At 33.9% G+C, this 9722-nt stretch overlaps 7 non-coding genes across 7 annotated transcripts; all 7 read left to right on the top strand.

The window, feature by feature from the left end:
• Positions 1–393: 393 nt before the first annotated feature.
• On the top strand, positions 394–512 carry LOC145273687 (5S ribosomal RNA). The gene has a single exon (XR_013866483.1). It is a non-coding gene; the product is annotated as a 5S ribosomal RNA (ribosomal RNA).
• A 1215-nt stretch (positions 513–1727) lies between these two features.
• LOC145273686 (5S ribosomal RNA) lies at positions 1728–1846 on the top strand. Its single transcript, XR_013866482.1, has one exon. It is a non-coding gene; the product is annotated as a 5S ribosomal RNA (ribosomal RNA).
• A 1228-nt stretch (positions 1847–3074) lies between these two features.
• On the top strand, positions 3075–3193 carry LOC145273685 (5S ribosomal RNA). The gene has a single exon (XR_013866481.1). It is a non-coding gene; the product is annotated as a 5S ribosomal RNA (ribosomal RNA).
• Positions 3194–4404: 1211 nt separating this feature from the next.
• LOC145273684 (5S ribosomal RNA) lies at positions 4405–4523 on the top strand. Its single transcript, XR_013866480.1, has one exon. It is a non-coding gene; the product is annotated as a 5S ribosomal RNA (ribosomal RNA).
• A 1241-nt stretch (positions 4524–5764) lies between these two features.
• Positions 5765–5883, top strand: LOC145273693 (5S ribosomal RNA). Its single transcript, XR_013866488.1, has one exon. It is a non-coding gene; the product is annotated as a 5S ribosomal RNA (ribosomal RNA).
• Positions 5884–7124: 1241 nt separating this feature from the next.
• LOC145273682 (5S ribosomal RNA) lies at positions 7125–7243 on the top strand. The gene has a single exon (XR_013866478.1). It is a non-coding gene; the product is annotated as a 5S ribosomal RNA (ribosomal RNA).
• A 1236-nt stretch (positions 7244–8479) lies between these two features.
• Positions 8480–8598, top strand: LOC145273680 (5S ribosomal RNA). The gene has a single exon (XR_013866477.1). It is a non-coding gene; the product is annotated as a 5S ribosomal RNA (ribosomal RNA).
• Positions 8599–9722: the final 1124 nt, after the last annotated feature.

The following is a 9722-nucleotide window of genomic DNA, read 5'->3' as shown; positions in this document are numbered from 1 at the left end:
CGAAAGAAAGTATGAATTAATATTATATATGATTATTATTTAGTGATTACGTTGGTATTGTAAAAGTTTTTGTAAATTGTGATATTTTTTTTGTAAAGTTTTATTTTAAAGATGTATTTTGTAAATAAATTGAGAAAAGCAGTGTACTGTATAAGTTGAAAGAAGGTGTTTTTGTGCGGGGGTACGCGTGTGGGTGTGACACCGTTTGTATTTGTATTTGAGAGAAAGGAGATATTATTGTTTTGTAGTGTGTTGAAAGATAATAAGGTGTTTTTTAAAAGTGAAATTAATGTAATTGTAAAAGTAAATTTTAATTATCGAAAAGTGTTGTAAAGTAAATAGATTAAAGGAAGTAAAGTTTTGTTTGTATAGTTAAAATGGTGTTTATGTTTCGTTTACGGCCATATCACGTTGAAAACACCGGTTCTCGTCCGATCACCGAAGTTAAGCAACGTAGAGCCTGGTCAGTACTTAGATGGGTGACCGCTTGGGAATACCAGGTGCTGTAAGCATTTCTCTTTTTTATTTTTTGGATAAATTCACAAAATTCTATTGTTTTTCATTGGAAAATCTAATTATTTCAACTTTTTCTTGAATTCTAACAAATGTCAGCGTTCGCTGCCCGCATCCACAGCCGGAGACTTACTTTTAACGCTTCTACTTGAAGCCTGTGTATTTGGAATAAAATTCAAATCGCTTAAATATAGCAATTATGAGAGTAATCACACAATGCTGAAAACTATATTTTCTTTCAATGAATTTTCAAAGATAATAGGAACGTTTTACAAGTCATCGTGTAGTTGTTTTGGATAAGGAAAAGAAAATACATCCTTAGCACTTGATATTCCGAAGCGGTCAACCATCTAAGTACTAACCAAGCTGGAGGTTGCTTAACTGCGGTGATCGGGCGAGGGCCGGTGTTTGCAACGTGATGTAGCCGTAAGCGACCACCTAACATTAGACTAGAACCTTACATTTCCTACCTCACGCAATTTACTTATTTATTCACACACACTTTTTTAGTAAGACTTTTTTTTTTTTTGCACTTTTCATTAAGTTCTGCCAGACTTACTGGCCCTTAAATAGCAGGCTGAACTATTGATTAGTCGATTCCCGCCACTTATCGTGCTGTCTAGTCGTTTTTAAGGGATTAATATTTGGTTATATGTCCTTTAAAACGCTAGCTGTTGCGCAAGTGGATTTTCGCTTTAGCTTTTAAATTGATCATGTGAAAGTGATTTAGTGAGTGTAAATTGTAAAAGATTGCGTGTTTTGTTTTTTCTTACATAGTTTGTCCCGATGCAAAGTTTTGCGGCTACTAATGGCGAAAGAAAGTATGAATTAATATTATATATGATTATTATTTAGTGATTACGTTGGTATTGTAAAAGTTTTTGTAAATTGTGATATTTTTTTTTGTAAAGTTTTATTTTAAAGATGTATTTTGTAAATAAATTGAGAAAAGCAGTGTACTACTGTAGTGTATAAGTTGAAAGAAGGTGTTTTTGTGCGGGTGTACGCGTGTTGGTGTGACACCGTTTGTATTTGTATTTGAGAGAAAGGAGATATTATTGTTTTGTAGTGTGTTGAAAGATAATAAGGTGTTTTTTAAAAGTGAAATTAATGTAATTGTAAAAGTAAATTTTAATTATCGAAAAGTGTTGTAAAGTAAATAGATTAAAGGAAGTAAAGTTTTGTTTGTATAGTTAAAATGGTGTTTATGTTTCGTTTACGGCCATATCACGTTGAAAACACCGGTTCTCGTCCGATCACCGAAGTTAAGCAACGTAGAGCCTGGTCAGTACTTAGATGGGTGACCGCTTGGGAATACCAGGTGCTGTAAGCATTTCTCTTTTTTATTTTTTGGATAAATTCACAAAATTCTATTGTTTTTCATTGGAAAATCTAATTATTTCAACTTTTTCTTGAATTCTAACAAATGTCAGCGTTCGCTCCCCGCATCCACAGCCGGAGACTTACTTTTAACGCTTCTACTTGAAGCCTGTGTATTTGGAATAAAATTCAAATCGCTTAAATATAGCAATTATGAGAGTAATCACACAATGCTGAAAACTATATTTTCTTTCAATGAAATAACGATAGCCAGATATTAGGAACGTTTTACAAGTCCTCGTGTTTTTGTTTGGATAAGGAAAAGAAAATACATCCTTACAGCAGCTGAGTGATATTCCGAAGCGAAGCGGTCAACCATCTAAGTACTAACCAAGCTGGAGGTTGCTTAACTGCGGTGATCGGGCGAGGGCCGGTGTTTGCAACGTGATGTAGCCGTAAGCGACCACCTAACATTAGACTAGAACCTTACATTTCCTACCTCACGCAATTTACTTATTTATTCACACACACTTTTTTAGTAAGACTTTTTTTTTTTTTGCACTTTTCATTAAGTTCTGCCAGACTTACTGGCCCTTAAATAGCAGGCTGAACTATTGATTAGTCGATTCCCGCCACTTATCGTGCTGTCTAGTCGTTTTTAAGGGATTAATATTTGGTTATATGTCCTTTAAAACGCTAGCTGTTGCGCAAGTGGATTTTCGCTTTAGCTTTTAAATTGATCATGTGAAAGTGATCAGTGAGTGTAAATTGTAAAAGATTGCGTGTTTTGTTTTTTCTTACATAGTTTGTCCCGATGCGAAGTTTTGCGGCTACTAATGGCGAAAGAAAGTATGAATTAATATTATATATGATTATTATTTAGTGATTACGTTGGTATTGTAAAAGTTTTTGTAAATTGTGATATTTTTTTTGTAAAGTTTTATTTTAAAGATGTATTTTGTAAATAAATTGAGAAAAGCAGTGTACTACTGTAGTGTATAAGTTGAAAGAAGGTGTTTTTGTGCGGGGGGACGCGTGTTGGTGTGACACCGTTTGTATTTGTATTTGAGAGAAAGGAGATATTATTGTTTTGTAGTGTGTTGAAAGATAATAAGGTGTTTTTTAAAAGTGAAATTAATGTAATTGTAAAAGTAAATTTTAATTATCGAAAAGTGTTGTAAAGTAAATAGATTAAAGGAAGTAAAGTTTTGTTTGTATAGTTAAAATGGTGTTTATCTTTCGTTTACGGCCATATCACGTTGAAAACACCGGTTCTCGTCCGATCACCGAAGTTAAGCAACGTAGAGCCTGGTCAGTACTTAGATGGGTGACCGCTTGGGAATACCAGGTGCTGTAAGCATTTCTCTTTTTTATTTTTTGGATAAATTCACAAAATTCTATTGTTTTTCATTGGAAAATCTAATTATTTCAACTTTTTCTTGAATTCTAACAAATGTCAGCGTTCGCTGCCCGCATCCACAGCCGGAGACTTACTTTTAACGCTTCTACTTGAAGCCTGTGTATTTGGAATAAAATTCAAATCGCTTAAATATAGCAATTATGAGAGTAATCACACAATGCTGAAAACTATATTTTCTTTCAATGAAATAACGATAGCCAGATATTAGGAACGTTTTACAAGTCCTCGTGTTTTTGTTTGGATAAGGAAAAGAAAATACATCCTTACAGCAGCTGAGTGATATTCCGAAGCGGTCAACCATCTAAGTACTAACCAAGCTGGACGTTGCTTAACTGCGGTGATCGGGCGAGGGCCGGTGTTTGCAACGTGATGTAGCCGTAAGCGACCACCTAACATTAGACTAGAACCTTACATTTCCTACCTCACGCAATTTACTTATTTATTCACACACACTTTTTTAGTAAGACTTTTTTTTTTTTGCACTTTTCATTAAGTTCTGCCAGACTTACTGGCCCTTAAATAGCAGGCTGAACTATTGATTAGTCGATTCCCGCCACTTATCGTGCTGTCTAGTCGTTTTTAAGGGATTAATATTTGGTTATATGTCCTTTAAAACGCTAGCTGTTGCGCAAGTGGATTTTCGCTTTAGCTTTTAAATTGATCATGTGAAAGTGATCAGTGAGTGTAAATTGTAAAAGATTGCGTGTTTTGTTTTTTCTTACATAGTTTGTCCCGATGCGAAGTTTTGCGGCTACTAATGGCGAAAGAAAGTATGAATTAATATTATATATGATTATTATTTAGTGATTACGTTGGTATTGTAAAAGTTTTTGTAAATTGTGATATTTTTTTTGTAAAGTTTTATTTTAAAGATGTATTTTGTAAATAAATTGAGAAAAGCAGTGTACTGTATAAGTTGAAAGGTGTTTTTGTGCGGGGGTACGCGTGTGGGTGTGACACCGTTTGTATTTGTATTTGAGAGAAAGGAGATATTATTGTTTTGTAGTGTGTTGAAAGATAATAAGGTGTTTTTTAAAAGTGAAATTAATGTAATTGTAAAAGTAAATTTTAATTATCGAAAAGTGTTGTAAAGTAAATAGATTAAAGGAAGTAAAGTTTTGTTTGTATAGTTAAAATGGTGTTTATCTTTCGTTTACGGCCATATCACGTTGAAAACACCGGTTCTCGTCCGATCACCGAAGTTAAGCAACGTAGAGCCTGGTCAGTACTTAGATGGGTGACCGCTTGGGAATACCAGGTGCTGTAAGCATTTCTCTTTTTCTTTTTTTTTTTTTTTTTTTTTTGATAAATTCAAAAAATGTTATTGTTTTTCATTGGAAAATCTAATTAGTTCAACTTTTTCTTTAATTCTAACAAATGTCAGCGTTCGCTCCCCGCATCCACAGCCGGAGACTTACTTTTAACGCTTCTACTTGAAGCCTGTGTATTTGGAATAAAATTCAAATCACTTAAATATAGCAATCATGAGAGTAATCACACAATGCTGAAAACTATATTTTCTTTCAATGAATTTTCAAAGATAATAGGAACGTTTTTTTACAAGTCATCGTGTTGTTGTTTGGATAAGGAAAAGAAAATACATCGTTACAGCACCTGATATTCCGAAGAAGCGCCGGTCAACCATCTAAGTACTAACCAAGCTGGACGTTGCTTAACTGCGGTGATCGGGCGAGGGCCGGTGTTTGCAACGTGATGTAGCCGTAAGCGACCACCTAACATTAGACTAGAACCTTACATTTCCTACCTCACGCAATTTACTTATTTATTCACACACACATTTTTAATAAGACTTTTTTTTTTTTTTTTTTTTTTTGCACTTTTCATTAAGTTCTGCCAGACTTACTGCCCCTTAAATAGCAGGCTGCACTATTCATTAGTGGATTCCCGGCACTTATCGTGCTGGCTAGTCGTTTTTAAGTGATTAATATTTGGTTATATGTCCTTTAAAACGCTAGCTGGTGCGCAAGTGGATTTTCGCTTTAGCTTTTAAATTGATCATGTGAAAGTGATGAGTGAGTGTAAATTCTAAACGCTCGCGTGTTTTGTTTTTTCTTACTTAGTTTGTCCTCATGCGAAGTTTTTCGGCTACTAATGGCGAAAGAAAGTATGAATTAATATTATATATGATTATTATTTAGTGATTACGTTGGTATTGTAAAAGTTTTTGTAAATTGTGATATTTTTTTTTGTAAAGTTTTATTTTAAAGATGTATTTTGTAAATAAATTGAGAAAAGCAGTGTATTATAAGTTGAAAGAAGATGTTTTTGTGCGGGGGGACGCGTGTTCGTGTGACACGGTTTGTATTTGTATTTGAGAGAGAGGAGATATTATTGTTTTGTAGTGTGGTGAAAGATAATAATGTGTTTTTTAAAAGTGAAATTAATGGAATTGTAAAAGTAAAGTTTAATTAGCGAAAAGTGTTGTAAAGTAAATAGAGTAAAGGAGGAAGTAAAGTTTTGTTTGTATAGTTAAGATAATGTTTAATTTTTGTTTACGGCCATATCACGTTGAAAACACCGGTTCTCGTCCGATCACCGAAGTTAAGCAACGTAGAGCCTGGTCAGCACTTAGATGGGTGACCGCTTGGGAATACCAGGTGCTGTAAGCATTTCTCTTTTTCTTTTTTTTTTTTTTTTTTTTTTTTGATAAATTCAAAAAATGTTATTGTTTTTCATTGGAAAATCTAATTAGTTCAACTTTTTCTTTAATTCTAACAAATGTCAGCGTTCGCTCCCCGCATCCACAGCCGGAGACTTACTTTTAACGCTTCTACTTGAAGCCTGTGTATTTGGAATAAAATTCAAATCACTTAAATATAGCAATCATGAGAGTAATCACACAATGCTGAAAACTATATTTTCTTTCAATGAATTTTCAAAGATAATAGGAACGTTTTTTTACAAGTCATCGTGTTGTTGTTTGGATAAGGAAAAGAAAATACATCGTTACAGCACCTGATATTCCGAAGAAGCGCCGGTCAACCATCTAAGTACTAACCAAGCTGGACGTTGCTTAACTGCGGTGATCGGGCGAGGGCCGGTGTTTGCAACGTGATGTAGCCGTAAGCGACCACCTAACATTAGACTAGAACCTTACATTTCCTACCTCACGCAATTTACTTATTTATTCACACACACATTTTTAATAAGACTTTTTTTTTTTTTTTTTTTTTGCACTTTTCATTAAGTTCTGCCAGACTTACTGCCCCTTAAATAGCAGGCTGCACTATTCATTAGTGGATTCCCGGCACTTATCGTGCTGGCTAGTCGTTTTTAAGTGATTAATATTTGGTTATATGTCCTTTAAAACGCTAGCTGGTGCGCAAGTGGATTTTCGCTTTAGCTTTTAAATTGATCATGTATAAGTGATGACTGAGTGTAAATTCTAAACGCTCGCGTGTTTTGTTTTTTCTTACTTAGTTTGTCCTCATGCGAAGTTTTTCGGCTACTAATGGCGAAAGAAAGTATGAATTAATATTATATATGATTATTATTTAGTGATTACGTTGGTATTGTAAAAGTTTTTGTAAATTGTGATATTTTGTTTTGTAAAGTTTTATTTTAAAGATGTATTTTGTAAATAAATTGAGAAAAGCAGTGTATTATAAGTTGAAAGAAGATGTTTTTGTGCGGGGGGACGCGTGTTCGTGTGACACGGTTTGTATTTGTATTTGAGAGAGAGGAGATATTATTGTTTTGTAGTGTGGTGAAAGATAATAATGTGTTTTTTAAAAGTGAAATTAATGTAATTGTAAAAGTAAAGTTTAATTAGCGAAAAGTGTTGTAAAGTAAATAGAGTAAAGGAGGAAGTAAAGTTTTGTTTGTATAGTTAAGATAATGTTTAATTTTTGTTTACGGCCATATCACGTTGAAAACACCGGTTCTCGTCCGATCACCGAAGTTAAGCAACGTAGAGCCTGGTCAGTACTTAGATGGGTGACCGCTTGGGAATACCAGGTGCTGTAAGCATTTCTCTTTTTCTTTTTTTTTTTTTTTTTTTTGATAAATTCAAAAAATGTTATTGTTTTTCATTGGAAAATCTAATTAGTTCAACTTTTTCTTTAATTCTAACAAATGTCAGCGTTCGCTCCCCGCATCCACAGCCGGAGACTTACTTTTAACGCTTCTACTTGAAGCCTGTGTATTTGGAATAAAATTCAAATCACTTAAATATAGCAATCATGAGAGTAATCACACAATGCTGAAAACTATATTTTCTTTCAATGAATTTTCAAAGATAATAGGAACGTTTTTTTACAAGTCATCGTGTTGTTGTTTGGATAAGGAAAAGAAAATACATCGTTACAGCACCTGATATTCCGAAGAAGCGCCGGTCAACCATCTAAGTACTAACCAAGCTGGACGTTGCTTAACTGCGGTGATCGGGCGAGGGCCGGTGTTTGCAACGTGATGTAGCCGTAAGCGACCACCTAACATTAGACTAGAACCTTACATTTCCTACCTCACGCAATTTACTTATTTATTCACACACACATTTTTAATAAGACTTTTTTTTTTTTTTTTTTTTGCACTTTTCATTAAGTTCTGCCAGACTTACTGCCCCTTAAATAGCAGGCTGCACTATTCATTAGTGGATTCCCGGCACTTATCGTGCTGGCTAGTCGTTTTTAAGTGATTAATATTTGGTTATATGTCCTTTAAAACGCTAGCTGGTGCGCAAGTGGATTTTCGCTTTAGCTTTTAAATTGATCATGTGAAAGTGATCAGTGAGTGTAAATTCTAAACGCTCGCGTGTTTTGTTTTTTCTTACTTAGTTTGTCCTCATGCGAAGTTTTTCGGCTACTAATGGCGAAAGAAAGTATGAATTAATATTATATATGATTATTATTTAGTGATTACGTTGGTATTGTAAAAGTTTTTGTAAATTGTGATATTTTTTTTTGTAAAGTTTTATTTTAAAGATGTATTTTGTAAATAAATTGAGAAAAGCAGTGTATTATAAGTTGAAAGAAGATGTTTTTGTGCGGGGGGACGCGTGTTCGTGTGACACGGTTTGTATTTGTATTTGAGAGAGAGGAGATATTATTGTTTTGTAGTGTGTTGAAAGATAATAATGTGTTTTTTAAAAGTGAAATTAATGGAATTGTAAAAGTAAAGTTTAATTATCGAAAAGTGTGTTAAAGTAAATAGAGTAAAGGAGGAAGTAAAGTTTTGTTTGTATAGTTAAGATAATGTTTAATTTCTGTTTACGGCCATATCACGTTGAAAACACCGGTTCTCGTCCGATCACCGAAGTTAAGCAACGTAGAGCCTGGTCAGTACTTAGATGGGTGACCGCTTGGGAATACCAGGTGCTGTAAGCATTTCTCTTTTTCTTTTTTTTTTTTTTTTTGATAAATTCAAAAAATGTTATTGTTTTTCATTGGAAAATCTAATTAGTTCAACTTTTTCTTTAATTCTAACAAATGTCAGCGTTCGCTCCCCGCATCCACAGCCGGAGCTCAGACTTACTTTTAACGCTTCTACTTGAAGCCTGTGTATTTGGAATAAAATTCAAATCACTTAAATATAGCAATCATGAGAGTAATCACACAATGCTGAAAACTATATTTTCTTTCAATGAATTTTCAAAGATAATAGGAACGTTTTACAAGTCATCGTGTAGTTGTTTTGGATAAGGAAAAGAAAATACATCCTTAGCACTTGATATTCCGAAGCGGTCAACCATCTAAGTACTAACCAAGCTGGACGTTGCTTAACTGCGGTGATCGGGCGAGGGCCGGTGTTTGCAACGTGATGTAGCCGTAAGCGACCACCTAACATTAGACTAAAACCTTACATTTCCTACCTCACGCAATTTACTTATTTATTCACACACACATTTTTAATAAGACTTTTTTTTTTTTTTTTGCACTTTTCATTAAGTTCTGCCAGACTTACTGCCCCTTAAATAGCAGGCTGCACTATTCATTAGTGGATTCCCGGCACTTATCGTGCTGGCTAGTCGTTTTTAAGTGATTAATATTTGGTTATATGTCCTTTAAAACGCTAGCTGGTGCGCAAGTGGATTTTCGCTTTAGCTTTTAAATTGATCATGTGAAAGTGATGAGTGAGTGTAAATTCTAAACGCTCGCGTGTTTTGTTTTTTCTTACTTAGTTTGTCCTCATGCGAAGTTTTTCGGCTACTAATGGCGAAAGAAAGTATGAATTAATATTATATATGATTATTATTTAGTGATTACGTTGGTATTGTAAAAGTTTTTGTAAATTGTGATATTTTTTTTGTAAAGTTTTATTTTAAAGATGTATTTTGTAAATAAATTGAGAAAAGCAGTGTATTATAAGTTGAAAGAAGATGTTTTTGTGCGGGGGGACGCGTGTTCGTGTGACACGGTTTGTATTTGTATTTGAGAGAGAGGAGATATTATTGTGTGGTGAAAGATAATAATGTGTTTTTTAAAAGTGAAATTAATGGAATTGTAAAAGT

The sequence above is a fragment of the Euprymna scolopes genome, unplaced genomic scaffold (genome assembly GCF_053919585.1).
Source record: "Euprymna scolopes isolate OS-2025 unplaced genomic scaffold, ASM5391958v1 sca135, whole genome shotgun sequence".
NCBI classification, from domain to species: domain Eukaryota; kingdom Metazoa; phylum Mollusca; class Cephalopoda; order Sepiida; family Sepiolidae; genus Euprymna; species Euprymna scolopes.
The sequence above is the reverse complement of the archived record's forward strand: the minus strand, read 5'-3'. Positions and strand labels throughout refer to the sequence as shown.